The 13,734-nt window shown below is 41.9% G+C and overlaps 1 protein-coding gene across 1 annotated transcript in view; it reads left to right on the top strand.

Annotated features, from left to right (window-relative positions):
* The window catches only part of LOC136461682 (rhamnogalacturonan I rhamnosyltransferase 1-like), a 158,889-nt gene that overhangs the window by 91,370 nt on the left and 53,785 nt on the right, over positions 1–13,734 (top strand). The window lies entirely within an intron of this gene.

The raw sequence follows: 13,734 nt of genomic DNA, 5'->3' as shown, positions 1-13,734 counted from the left end.
TTGATTCTTCTGTGGGCAAGATTTAACATAATGTCCTTCCTGCTGGCAATGATAACACTTTCTCTTAGCTGGATCTTTTGTGATGTCATACTCCATAGAATTGTTGCTTAGAGTATTGTTAGCTTGCTGACTCTGTAAGTTCATCTTTGTTTGACTAGACCGCTTTTTAGCTCGCTTGATCTTTTGGGGTTGAAACTCTATGTAGGTGATTGTCCACCCATCTATGCATACCTCATGTGGGAAGACTGGAGTAACCTTAGCTTGAGAAACTTCCAATTCTTTAGAGTCTGAGTTTATCTGACTAGGGATTGGAGTTGGATGTGATGATGTAATAGAACTCAAATGTTGATTGCTTTCCAATTCTAACTCTGGTGAGATCTCCTTTCTCTTCTTATCCACATTGCCTTAGGTACATGCTGAATACCTTCATACTCAATTCTTTCTCCTGATGGTGTGGTTAGAAGCACTGAACGCTGGGCATACTTGATCACTCCTTCACAAGCAGATAGCCATCCTATTCCAAGAATGACATCAATGTCCACTAACTCTAATACAATAAGGTTTACTTCAAATTTTACTCCTTTGATGTTAAGACTAACTCTTGGGCATTTGTGGTTTGCCTTCATTTCTCCTTCTGAAGTCTTAACTATCACTGGTCTCCTCATTGAAAGCATAGTTATCTTATGTTCCTTTACATATGCACTAGAGATAAATGAATGTGAAGCTCTAGGGTCAAACAGCACTGTGGTGGAAGCTAAGTTTACAAGAATGAAACCATACACAACCTCCTTTGCTCCATGAGCAGTAGTCATATCCACATTATTCAATCTTCCTTAGATGTAGTTTCTCTTTGTTTTACTTTCTTGCTCCTGTTTCTTCTGGACTTTCTGTTCTTGCTTCGGTTGTGGTTGATCCTGGCATTCATGAGCCGTCCTTCCAACATCTTCGTTGGACTTCATATTCTTCCATGCTTCTGCTACTTGTCTCTTCACTGGTCCCTTTGGTATGTTGGTTTGACCTTGTGGTAAGCACTGCTAAAAACTCCTAGGTTGAGTCATTCCTTCTGGTGCTTGTTGTTGCATAGCTACAAACTTCTCCATGTTGAATGCAGTCAAGGACAACGTAGCTTGGTCCTCCTGACCTTTGATACCGGTGGTCTCCTCATTACGATCCATCTATATAGACAAAGATAGAGGATTGAGAATAGAGACAAAGTTTTCATAATAGACAGAGGCTGAAGTGAGCATAACTTTTAGCAAATAACAAGGTTGGAGAGAAAACAAGAACTAAGCAAGATAAAAGCATGCTAAAATGTCCAATTCTATCTAGGCTTGCGTCCTACAGTCAGCATTGCTCTGATACCACTTTGTAGCACCCGGTTTTAAAGACAAAACCAGATACACACTATATGTGAGCCCAGGAAGTCAAATCTCACATATAGCTACAAATAAGGATAAAATCAAGAGGCAATACTTATTACATAACGTATTAGTAAAAGAAAATAACCTCAGAGTATAGACAACAGAAAGTTGACTCCGACCTTCTGGCAAAGACTCCAAATCCACAGGGACGACTGACTAGTTGACCACAAACCTACTTCTCCAAACCAGCAATCTGGTACCCATCCGGCATTTTTATCCAATGTATAGAAAATAAAGCAAGTGTAAGTACATGTCGTACTTAACAATTATATCATGGGGTTCATGAGGCTCAAAAAGGGCTAACACTGGTTTAACTACGATTAGCTTTAATAGATCATCTTTTTAGCAATTGGTTGGCAATAAGTTTATCCATAAGCCCATAAACTCATGATCAAGTAAACATGAATAATGTATAGCATAAACAATCAATTATTAGCATCATCATTATCCATTAGTGATCATCTCTATTCCATAAGGGTCCAAGGCCGCTCGTGTCCGTGAGCACGGCTGTTATAACAGTTTTTATACTCTACAGAGTTTGTACACGTTCACTGTGAGTTGTGATTTACCCTTTCGCCCAAGGTAGCTATTCTCTTGACCCACTTCCAAGGAAGGTCGGCAGGGTTCACTATAAAGCCTTTCAAAGAATTCGTCTAACAAGTTAGGGCCGCCAGGCGTATGTGGCCCATCTCTAGGAGTTGCAAGCATGGGCATCGCAGCACGGTACACACTTCCCAGTAGCAAAGGAAACATACCCCGCGCCTGAAAGGTAACCACTAACAAGCTAGAAAAGATCCTCATACTGAGCTAAAGCTAGAGCCATATGGCCCTCACAGCTGTACTGTAAGTCCCGGATGATCGCTTACAGATAAGTCCTTAGGGAGAGGAATCTGAAGCATATAAACACTTCAGCCCCCTGATTCCATGTTACTAAAAAGTCATATTTTAATGTGTATTGCATATATCATTAGTCAAGTTACAAGATCATGGTTTTGATTAAGCACTAGCAAAAACTATCCAATGCAATTACCCAAAGGTGTCAAGGAATCCTGGATATCAATTAGCTAGGGAATTTACTACAGTTGCCAAGGTAGACACATGCAATATGAATTAAGTGTTTAAATGTGAATAGGTAACAAGGATAGTCCCATGCTATACTTGCCTTAACTTGCTTTTCCCCCAAAGCAATACGCTCAAAAGCCTTTAGTATTCCACTTTCAATCTTCTGCTTCCAATTCTCAGCTTCTAGTCTTCAGAGAACAGCTTCTTAATCACCTGTTGACACTGTTTTTTGCACGTGTCAAAATGATCAGAGTGGGCTAATCGGCAGAGGAAAGTTACTGTGTACGCTAACAGCCGATGAAAATCAGCTTGTAAAGATGGTTGCCGATGAATGGTGGTGATCGATGGAAAGGTCGATTTAGACTCGGGTGTTGCCGATAAGGTTGGAAATGTTATTGTCGATGCCGATGAAGGAAGGCTTGAAGACTACTACCGATGAAACAGGGAGTATGCCGATGGAAAGGAGGACGGTGAGATTTCCATCGTAATTGAGGCGAACAGGGAAATAGATAGGAGTTGATTTCCTTTTCTATATTTGTTAGAGTATGATTCATGTAAGAGTCACGTGTTTCCTTAGATATGGGCTTGGTGTCCTAGTTGTGTTTGGTTATGTCTCTTTAGATCAGGGTATAAATATAGAGTGAGGGGCAATGTAAAAATATATATCAATCAATATCAAAACCAATTTTTACTCCTATTTGCATCTACTTACTTTTTGGTGACTTCGTCAATTTGCATATTTTTCCTTTTTACGAGTTCTCATTGATTCGGCGAGTTGCATAGCTTCAGTGCAACCTTCGGCAATTCTCGAGTTCTGCGTGAGTACATCTTGGCCGTGACTTCCGGGCGTATCGCTATGGTCAGGACCAAAGTGCTCGTATCTTCATCCTTGTCGATTAATAGGTCAAATCGACTGGCACGCTTTGGATATCGATTCGGGTATTAGCCCTTTGTGTTTGCAGATCCACTTTTTGCATCAACACATCTTTTGGCACGCCCGGTGGGACCAATCAATCCGATCAATATGTTCAATTCTGAGATTAATTCAGAGAACATTATCGCGGTATCAGAAGAAGATCTTAAGGAAGAGCAGAGGCAAGCTATGGAAAAGGCTATAGAAGAATACAAGCAGCTTTGTCTGAAATCGTTTAGCCTAAACAAGAGTGGACAAGTCATCCAGAAGCAAGATTTTCCGTTGCCTCGGCAGGTTACCTTTGACTCCAATCCTGGTAAACTTCAAGAGATGGTTAATTCTGCAGTAAATCATGCTTTGATTAATCATTCCAATGTGCTGTCCAATACTATTCATAATGTTGTGGTTCGAACTCTTAAAGAAGGACAAGCGGCACCGCATTACGTTGGGCCTGCCTATCACCAACCAGAGCTAGCATCTATCAATATTCCATCGGCTCCCTCGGCCGTTGCGGGTACAGAAGTTACTTCCCCTCTAGTATCGGTAGGCTTACCTAATATTCAATCTACACCGATACGATCAGATCCGGTACTACCAGGATGAATTCAGCTTAATACAGATCTATCGGCATCAGCTATGTCAGGCCCTGTGTCTCAGAATAGCCAGATTCCTACTAATTGGTGGGGATATGGTATGCCTCCGAAGTCATCTGCTTTCAATCCTGGGTTGCCTCAAGTGTTTGATGCAGTAGGAAAAGCTCCTATACCATCGGCTGTTTCGCCGATGGCTCAAGTGCCTCAATATGCCACAGCAACTACTATGCAACCAACTCCAGGAGGTTTCCAGATGCCTTTGGTTCAAACACCCAATTCAAGTCCATCGGCAAGCTTACTGCCGATGCAGCAAAAAGCCCCTGTTATGAGTCAAACTGGGGTTCAGTTCATGCCTTAAGCTAGTTATAATTATCCAACAATGTCAGCAAATTACTAGCCATCGGTAAGTTTTGTACCGATGAGTTCTAATAATGGTTGGTCAGGACAGTTACCTGTTCAACATACAGTTCAGCAAAATCAGCAAGTTGCAGGGATTCAACAAGGTCATATGCAAGCTGGTTTCCAGAATCAAGCATCGATAGCTCAGCCAATGAATCCTTTCCAATAGGTTAATGGACCATAAGTAATGGCAAATATGCCGATTGCTGGAGATCGTGGGCCACAAAGATATGTGGAGGGATATCAGCAGGCACCTCCCGTAGAAATTCAGCCAGTTCATCAGCAGGAGGCTGATGCTTTTTGGGCCGATAAGATAGCAGAAATTATGAAGGATCAGTTTGGGATAAAGCCCAAGGTCAATACTTATTCTTATCGGACTCCATACCCTCCTGCATATGATTTAATTCCTCTCCCAAATCGGTACAAGGTACCAGATTTCACTAAATTCTCTGGGTAAGATGATACATCAACAATGGAACACGTCAATCGCTTCATTATTCAATGTGGAGAGGCAGCCAGCAGAGATGAATTAAGAGTTTGATTATTTTCATCATCTTTGTCTGGATCGGCATTTACATGGTTCATTTCATTACCACCAAATTCTATTATTACTTGGGTCGATCTAGAAAAACAATTTCATAAGTATTTCTTTGCTGGAATCCATGAAAAGAAGCTTACCGATTTAGTAAAATTGAGACAGCGTAATGATGAATCGGTAGAAAGCTTTGTGCAAAGGCTACGAGATGTAAAGAATAAGTGCTACAGTCTGGTGTTGGATGATCGGCAGCTTGCCGATTTGGCTTTCCAAGGGTTATTGCCACATCTCAAAGACAGATATGCTTCTCAGGAGTTTGAAAGCCTCAGTCATCTCGTGCAAAGGATCTCTGATCAAGATACTAGGGTTTTTGAATCTAAAAAGAATTGGAGTAAAAAAGTATCATTTGTTGAAGAAGTAGGAGATTCTGATTCTGATGAAGAACCAGTTATCGGCTTAGCTGAGTGGGTTAAGAATAAAAAGCCAATATCTTATCCCTTTGGTCAAAAAGAGCCAGAAAAGTTTACCTTTGATATCACCAAGGCCGACAAGATATTTGATCTTCTGCTTCAAGAGGGCCAAATTAAGCTGTCACCTAATCATGTGATCCCATCGGCAGAAGAGTTGAAGAAGATCTTGTACTGCAAATGGCACAATGCAACTTCATACAGTACAAATGAGTGCAAGGTGTTTAGGCAACAGTTACAATCGGCTATTGAATCTGGGAGAATTAAGTTTGGTACTTCCAAGGCCCAGAAGCCGATGAAAATTGATCAACACCCTTTTCCAGCAAATATGTTGGAGGCCAAAGGGAAGACCAAGGTATTGACATCAGAGGCTGCTGAGAAAAACGCATCAGTGGATCCCCAACATCGGATAACTACCGATGATGCAAAAAGTAAGGGTTTGCTGGGAGAAAGTAGTAGTTCCAAAAATCCTCCTCGACCTGGCATTGTGATTACTCATCGAAGGCAGCAGGAGAGTTGGCGTCAGCGAAATGACTGATATCGACAACAGTAAGAAGAGAGACGTCGGGAAGAATGGCATCGGCATAAAGATCATTGGAGGTGCCTGTTTTTCATCCATTGCTGGGAAGAAGGTATTAAATTGCCAACTGTTGAAAATTGCCCTGAGTGCAATGGTTATTATGGGGTCAATCGGTCAGAAAGGAGGTTTCAACCTGGCGATCAGGGTTTATTTATTAATGAGCCGATCAGAGGCAGAGCATCAGTGCATGATCGGCTAGGGGGCAGACTAAGTGTACATGAGAGGCTTGGTAAACGCGCTGGATATTTTCCAAGGAATCAAGAGGAGCTTGAGGAGATGGCAAACGCAAGAGTTCCCAATGAATAAATATTCTACAGGGACCCTAATATACGCCATGTAGAATCAACTAGGACCTGTTATCAGCCGGTTTGGAAAACCAAGTTTCCTCGATGGTGCCCGGAGGGTCTGACAAAGACACAGAGAAGGAGGATGCAACGTGAGCATCAGGAGGATTTATACCGGGAGGAAAATTACTCCAATGAGAGGTCTGGTCATTAGCAGTGGCAGGTAAAACACAAAAATAAGGGTTCATCGGCAGATGTTAATATGGTATTCATGTTGCCAATGGATTTTTTGGCACTATCTGATAATGAGGAAGAAGTTGTTCTCTCTGATCAAGTAGCTCAGTTAACACTAGATCCAATGATGGCTGTTTTTGAGAAACCTACCGATAACGAGAGACAGCATCTTAAAGCTTTGTTTGTGAAAGGCAGAGTTGATGGGCAGCCTGTATCTAAGATACTCATTGATGGAGGGGCTGTGATTAATATTATGCCTTATGTGATGTATCGGAAACTTGGTAAGGGAGATCAAGACTTGACCAAAACCGATATGATGCTGAAGGATTTTGAAGGCAATGTGTCATCGGCTAAAGGGGCAGTATGCGTTGAATTGACCATCGGCAGCAAAACCTTGCCGACGACGTTCTTTGTTATTAATGGCAAGGGTGCATATAATCTGCTTCTAGGGAGGGATTGGATTCATGCTAATTGTTGTGTTCCTTCTACAATGCATCAATGCCTCGTACAGTGGATTGGGGATAAGATTGAGGTTGTTCCTGGTGATTCTTCTTATATCATCGCATCGGCAGAATCAGATACTTATGAGCGAACTAAATGCATATCAGGAGAAGTTTGGGAAAGAGAGTTCCTTAGAGTTGCTGACTATGAAATTCCACCGATCCAAGCAGTCGATTCTGAAGAAGGATTTTAATGGATAGGTTTGCCGATGATGGAAAATTAGGTCAAGGGTTCACATCGGCAGATGATTTAGTAGAAGTAGATATTGGTGATGGCGATAGGCCAAGACCTACTTTTATTAGTGCTAAGTTAGATTCCAAGTGTAAGCAGCAAATGACTGATTTGTTAAAAGAGTATAAAGATTGTTTTGCTTGGGATTATACTGAGATGCCTGGATTAGACCGATCGATAGTTGAACATCGGTTACCTATCAAATCTGGATTTCGGCCACATCAGCAGCTAGCGCACCGGTGCAACCCTAATATACTTCCTGACATTAAGGCCGAAATAACTAAATTAATTGAGGCAAAGTTTATTCGACAGTGTCGATATGCAGAGTGGATTTCTAATGTGGTTCCTGTTTATAAGAAAAATGGAAAACTTCGTGTTTGTATTGATTTCAGGAATCTCAACAAAGCCACACCGATGGATGGCTATCCAATGCCGATTGCTAATTTGTTGATTGATGCTGCAGCCGGACATCAAATTATCAGCTTCATGGATGGTAATGTAGGTTACAATCAAATATTCATGGCTGAAGAAGATATTCCCAAGACTGCTTTTAGATGTCCAGGTCATGTAGGGCTGTTTGAGTGGATAGTCATGACATTTGGTTTGAAAAATGCCGGTGCTACTTATCAAAGAGCTATGAACTTCATTTTTCATGAATACATTGGCACATTAGTGGAGATCTACATTGATGATGTAGTGATTAAGTCTGGAGATATCACAAAACATCTAGCCGATCTACGAAAGATATTAGAGTGTACAAGGAAGCATGGATTGAAGATGAATCCTAGTAAATGTGTGTTTGGTGTATCGGCAGGTCAGTTCTTGGGTTTTATGGTGCATCAGCGGGGCATCGAAATCAGTAGGAAGTCTATTGATGCAATTAACAAGGTGGTTGCTCCTGCCAATAAAACTGAATTGCAATCTTTGATTGGTAAGATTAATTTCATCAGAAGATTCATATCTAATCTGTCGGGTAAGATCAAGGCTTTCAGTCCATTACTTAAATTGAAAGCCGATCAGGAATTTGTATGGGGAGCTGAGCAGCAGTTAGCCCTAGATGAAATTAAGAAATATTTAACAAATCCTCCGGTGCTAGTTCCACCTCAACACGGGAAACCTTTCAGGTTGTATTTGTCAACTGATGATACCGTTATCGGTTCAGCTCTTATTCAAGAATTTGAAGGGAAAGAACGTGTTATTTATTATTTGAGCAGAAGATTAGTGGATGCTGAAACAAGGTATTCGGCCATCGAAAAATTATGTCTGTGCTTATACTTTTCTTGTGTCAAATTAAGACATTATTTGTTATCTGCTGAATGTACGGTCATATGCAAAGACGATGTAGTCAAGTATATGCTATCGATGCCGATATTAAGTGGTAGAATCGGCAAGTGGATTTTAGCATTATCAGAATTTGAACTATGTTACGAATCGACTAAGGCAGTTAAGGGGCAGGTTATGGCTGATTTTGTCACTCAGCATTGTAATGCAGTGGACTCTCTGGAGGTTGCTCCTTGGACACTTTTCTTCGATGGGTCCACATGTGGTGAAGGAGCGGGTATCGGCATTGTGTTGATTTCACCTCAAGGAAGGAAGTATGAGTTTTCATCGCCGATTGTTGCTACATTGACAAACAATCAGGCTGAATACCAAGCCTTGATAAAAGGGTTAGAATTGCTGAAGGAGATACGTGCCGATGCTGTTGAAATCTTTGGTGATTCTATGCTAGTTATAAATCAATTGGCTAGGATTTATGAATGTCGAAGTGAAGTTTTAATTTCGTATTATGAAAGATGTTTGCAATTGTTGAAAGAGTTTAGAGATTTTCATCTTGAACACATTTCTCGACTGCATAACGAGGAGGCTAATCGACTAGCTCAGCATGCTTCAGGGTATCAGCCTATTCAGGAAGTGCTAACATCGGTAGTTAATACCGATGACTGGAGAAAGGAGATTGTCGATTATTTAAAGGATCCATATAAAAAGGTTGAAAGACGTATAAGGTTCCAAGCTACCAAGTATGTGCTCCTCGATGATGAATTATATTATCGAACTATAGATGGAGTTTTACTTAGATGTGTTAGCAGTGATGAATCGAAAAGCTTGATGGGTGAAATTCATGAAGGAGTATGTGGGGCGCATCAATCGGCTTTCAAGATGAAGTGGATGATCAGAAGAAATGGATACTATTGGTCGACTATTCTTGAAGATTGTTTTAAATATTTTAAAGGGTGTCAGGGGTGTCAAAAGTTTGGTAATATTCAAAGAGCGCCTGCATCGGCTATGAACCCTATAATCAAACCTTGGCCGTTCCGGGGATGGACTATCGATCTTATCGGTTAGATTTATCCGCCATCGAGCAAAGGACATAAATTTATTCTGGTTGCTACCGATTATTTCACAAAATGGGTTGAGGCAATTCCTTTAAAAAAGGTGACATCGGCTAATATGATCGATTTTGTGAAAGAGCATATTGTTTACCGATTTGGTATTCCTCAGACTATCACTACCGATCAGGGTACTATGTTTACATCGGGAGAATTTGATGAGTTTGCTGTAGGTATGGGAATTAAAGTTTTAAATTCTTCTCCATATTATGCTCAAGCTAATGGTCAAGCTGAGGCTTCTAACAAAGGGATCATCAAACTCATTAAGCGCAAAATTGAAGAAAATCCTAGGAGGTGGCATACAGTATTAAATGAAGCCTTGTGGTCATATCGGATGTCATATCATGGTGCAACCAAAGTAACGCCTTATCAGTTAGTATATGGACACGATGCAGTATTGCCTTGGGAAATTAAAATTGGTTCTAGGCGAATACGTTCTCAAAATCAGCTGACAGCCGATGATTATGATACTCTTATGAAGGATGAGTTGGAAGATGTGGCGGGTCATCGGTTAAGGGCTTTAGTTAGCATCGAAGAAAATAAGAAAAGAGTAGCCAGATGGTATGACAAGAAGGTGAAGGTAAAGGAGTTTGCCGATGGAGATCTGGTCTGGAAATTGATTTTACCGATTGGGACTAAAAGTTCAAAGTTTGGAAAGTGGTCTCCTAATTGGGAAGGTCCATATCGGATAAATCAGTCTGTTCTTGGTAACGCATATATTCTAGAAACCCTCGAAGGGGTTGTGTTTCCCAGAGCATTAAATGGAAAATATTTAAAGAAATATTACCCTAGTATCTGGATGGATGCATAAAAGTATAAGTGCCGATAACAGTCCTATCGGCTAGAATTATGCAAGGGTGTCAATGTCTCATAAAGTGCCGATGCAATAAACAAGATTTACAAGTTTAACAAGGATTGGATAGCTAATATCGCACGCAGGCGAATCTGGTCGGCTTCCTCCATTTCTTTGATGTCTTCATCGGCAGCACCCTCCACAGGCTTGAGTTTTTTCTTCATGGCCAAAGCTTTGCGAGCCTGGATGTCTCTTTCTTGCTGAAGGGCCTTGATGGCATTGGGTAGCTAGCTTTCTTCTTGTTGAGCATGAGTTAAGGCTGCCTCGACTTCTTTTAATTCAGCCAATAGAGCTATCTTCTTTGCCGATAAATCTAAGATTTTCTGCTTAAGTTCAGCGCCCGAAGTCTGCAAGTTGCCGATGCCCTTGTGCTTCTCATCGGCAATTTGTTTCAGTTGTAGCATCTCTTCTTTGAGTTGAGCTTGAGCTGCTCTATCGGCAATGCGTTGAGTAGCCCGTTGATATTGCAGTTGGCGGCTTTCTAAATGGGCTGCTGGGAAGAGTACTTCTTCAACATCGGCAGGGACCTGGCCACGGATCATTTTAAAAATTGCCTTTGCGGGGTCCGAGTCATCTACCAGTTGGGCGGTATCCTGTTGTAGCAAGTGCAGGAGAGCTTCCAACTTGGACTTAATTTCTGCCGATATTGTTCCCAGTGCAAGGGAAGAACTTGTTTCCTCTCCATCATCGTCAGAAACATCAATGGCGAAGGAAAATAGGCTGTTTGGGGAGTCTTGTTCCTGAGAAAAAGAAAAGGAGGTCAGTTAATGAAAAGTATGAATATTATAAATCGACTAGGTCAATCGGCTTACTTGTTTCAAGGCAATTTCCTGTGCTTGGCTGGAGGAAGCAGCTTGGAGTATGTCGTGTGGAGGATCGGTTGAGCTTGCCGATGGGATATCCTCTGTGGCCTCATCAGTGGTTGGCTCTTGGGGTATGATGACCGATGGTATGTCCCGTATAGGAGGATTAACTGCTTGCTCAGTTGCGTCGACTGATTCTGACTAGATTCCAGACATTGGGGCAGATGTGGAGATCGGCTTGGACTTCTATCGTTTTGGCTGTGCCTCGACATCTGTTAAGGCTTTATGCTTTGCTTGAGCTTTAGCAACGGTTGGCTGGGGGGCATCGACACTTGTTGGTTGTGGAGCTTGGACATCTGGTACGCTTGCCGATGTACCCATTTGTTGCTGCAAAACAAGTGTAAGGTATGATATTTAACAGATAAAATATAAAATCAAAGGAATACCTCTGAAGGTTTGTTAGAAGTAGTGGTGCTTGATATCGGAGGAATTGCCGATGACGATCTAGCAGCGGCTCTTACACCCTGATGATTGATGTTAATACAGTTTGTGATCAGCATGAGTAGAAATAAACAGGGTTGTTACCTTGAATGCCTTGATCAGGGTTGTAGCAGCAGCCATTGGAGTGGCCTTAGCTGTAGCCAATTTGGACTTGGAGGTGATGGTCTTGGCACGGGTCTTCTGGTGAGTCAAAGTAGCTAAGGTAGGGGCGTTGTAGTCGATCGGCGATATCGGGGAAACAGGCTGAAGATCGAGGGGTTTCCCACTTTTACTCATAGATGGTGCTGGGTTGTTAACCTGTCATGAGAAAGTCAGTTACTGATATATGAAAGGAAAAAGCAGAAGGGAGTTGAAAGAAACTTACTGCGTCATCGGGGATGGCGTATTCAGGGTCAATCATGTGCCGATATGTGTGAGCAGATGTTGCAAATAGTTGTTCCTTCCACTCTCGCCACCATTGCTTATATGACTCGGTGATGAAAGATACTGGCATCCAGGTGGATATATCAACATCTGTAGTATCGGCATCGGGGGAAAGTTGCACTACCTTGTTCCAATCTGTTCCGCAGGTGATTGTTTCTCTGGGTTTGATCACATCGGCAAAACAAAGTTTGATTGGCAGTTGCCCAAAAGCCAATTGACAGGATACTGCCGATGGGTTGTAAAATTCATATGTAATGTGGGTGTTTTTCCCGCTACCAAATGTGTTTACTGGAATTGCCCTGGGAGTAATGATGGCCATCATGAGTTCATTATCCTGATTCAGAGTGTCATCAGCAAAGTTGAAAAGAAGGGGGAATCTGTTTTCTTTGTCAATATAAGGTACCCAGGCCCTATGATCACGAGAAAGACCATTGTAGAAGCTTTGGAAGAATCTGCCGATCTGGTCTTCATTGGCCTTTGTTCCAGGAAGGACAATTATGGCTTCACCAAAATTGAGGGGTGACGTGTTGCCGATTCCTCGTCCCCAAGCACATGGTCTTCAGCAATTTCTCGTGGGAATTGTTGGGTAAAGAAGTCCCATTGCAAACATTTGTGCATATGGGCATTCAGCCACATGTTGATAAACCACCACGGGCCTCCTAAGTTGCCGATGGGTTCGCCAAGCAAAAGTTTCTGAGACACTTGATGAAGAAGATGATAAGTGGAGCTCAGAAGGTATCGGCCAAGAGGGAACCTTACACCATTAGCCAAAAGTTCAGCTGCGGGGAGGAAGGCGTTGGTTGGTCCTACTGATCGACCACAGAAGATAAATTTTTCTAACCACATATTCAAGAATGTGGCATGTTCCCTCTGGTTAACTGTCCCGGTCTTCTGGCATTCTTGAATGTATCCCGTCCAACCGCCGATGTTGCGGGTATTCACCCTATATTCATATTTTCTGCCATAGATGGAGCCTTCATCGGCAGTTGAAATATCCAAGCCAGTGAGCATGTGGCCATCGGCAAGTGTGGGAGTAGCTGGGCTATGTCCAAACATAAAAGTGTTTGTTGTGTCTGACCAGAAGTAAGCAGCTGCAATCATCATTGACTCATTCTTTTGCATATCGGCAATAGATAGCCTAATACATTGGTCTAGCTTCCGTTCTGCCCAGTATACTTGCATCGACCTATTGACCCTTAGGTACCAATCTTTCCACCCTTTGGTGGTTTTGGGCCAAGATCGGAATGTATGTTTCCATAAATTTAGAGAGAAATTTTGGGCTCTAAAGGGGATTCTATTGACTTCTGCATTAATCAGATCAGTTGAATCTGGGTTACCCATTGGTCCTAGGCATTAGACATGTGGCTGATCGGTTGGAATAACTAATTTGTTGCGCAGTTCCTAAGTTTAGAAGATCCGAAGAACAAAACAAAAGAAAAAATTACCAACTGTATGAACTCGCAAAGACCAGAGGAATCAAGGTAAAATGTAACGGAAGTGGAACGAACCGCAGGGACGCTCGAAGTTGATTGCCATTATCTTGAGGT

This window comes from Miscanthus floridulus, chromosome 6, assembly GCF_019320115.1.
Source record: "Miscanthus floridulus cultivar M001 chromosome 6, ASM1932011v1, whole genome shotgun sequence".
In the NCBI taxonomy this organism is placed as follows: domain Eukaryota; kingdom Viridiplantae; phylum Streptophyta; class Magnoliopsida; order Poales; family Poaceae; genus Miscanthus; species Miscanthus floridulus.
Note: the sequence above shows the minus strand (reverse complement) of the source record. Positions and strands in the feature narration are given on the sequence as shown.